General features: G+C 52.3%; 1 protein-coding gene across 2 annotated transcripts in view; it reads right to left on the bottom strand.

Annotated features, from left to right (window-relative positions):
* The window catches only part of FRAS1 (Fraser extracellular matrix complex subunit 1), a 485,111-nt gene that overhangs the window by 27,837 nt on the left and 456,863 nt on the right, over positions 1 to 411 (bottom strand). The window lies entirely within an intron of this gene.

The following is a 411-nucleotide window of genomic DNA, read 5'->3' as shown; positions in this document are numbered from 1 at the left end:
TCCCTTCCCCCTCCTTCCCTTTGTCTCTCCCCCTTTTCCCTCCCTCCCCCTTCCCTCTCCTTCCCTCTCCCTTCCCCTTCCTTCCCTTTGTCTCTCCCCCTTTTCCCTCCCTCCCCCTTCCCCCTTTTCCCTCCCTCCCCCTTTCCTCTCTCTCTCTCTCCCTTCCTCCCTCCCTCCTTCTCTCCCTTTCCCTGTCCCTCTCCATGAACTTTAGGACATCACAAGCCCCTATATTATGAACTGAGTTTTCTGCCACAAATCCCACCTATTACCACTGCTGACCTTTTACTCATCTTCCTCACCCTGTGTGGAATAACCTCCTACTTCCCTTCTACCATTCCACACCCTTGTCTTCAAGACTCATTTCCCCTGATTAAATAAATAGCAACCCTGCCTGAGCTTAAAGCAACC

Source organism: Petaurus breviceps, unplaced genomic scaffold, assembly GCF_028583685.1.
Source record: "Petaurus breviceps papuanus isolate PSGF00001 unplaced genomic scaffold, PetGlider_PUasm1.0 126, whole genome shotgun sequence".
NCBI classification, from domain to species: domain Eukaryota; kingdom Metazoa; phylum Chordata; class Mammalia; order Diprotodontia; family Petauridae; genus Petaurus; species Petaurus breviceps.
This window is presented reverse-complemented; position numbering and strand designations above follow the sequence as displayed.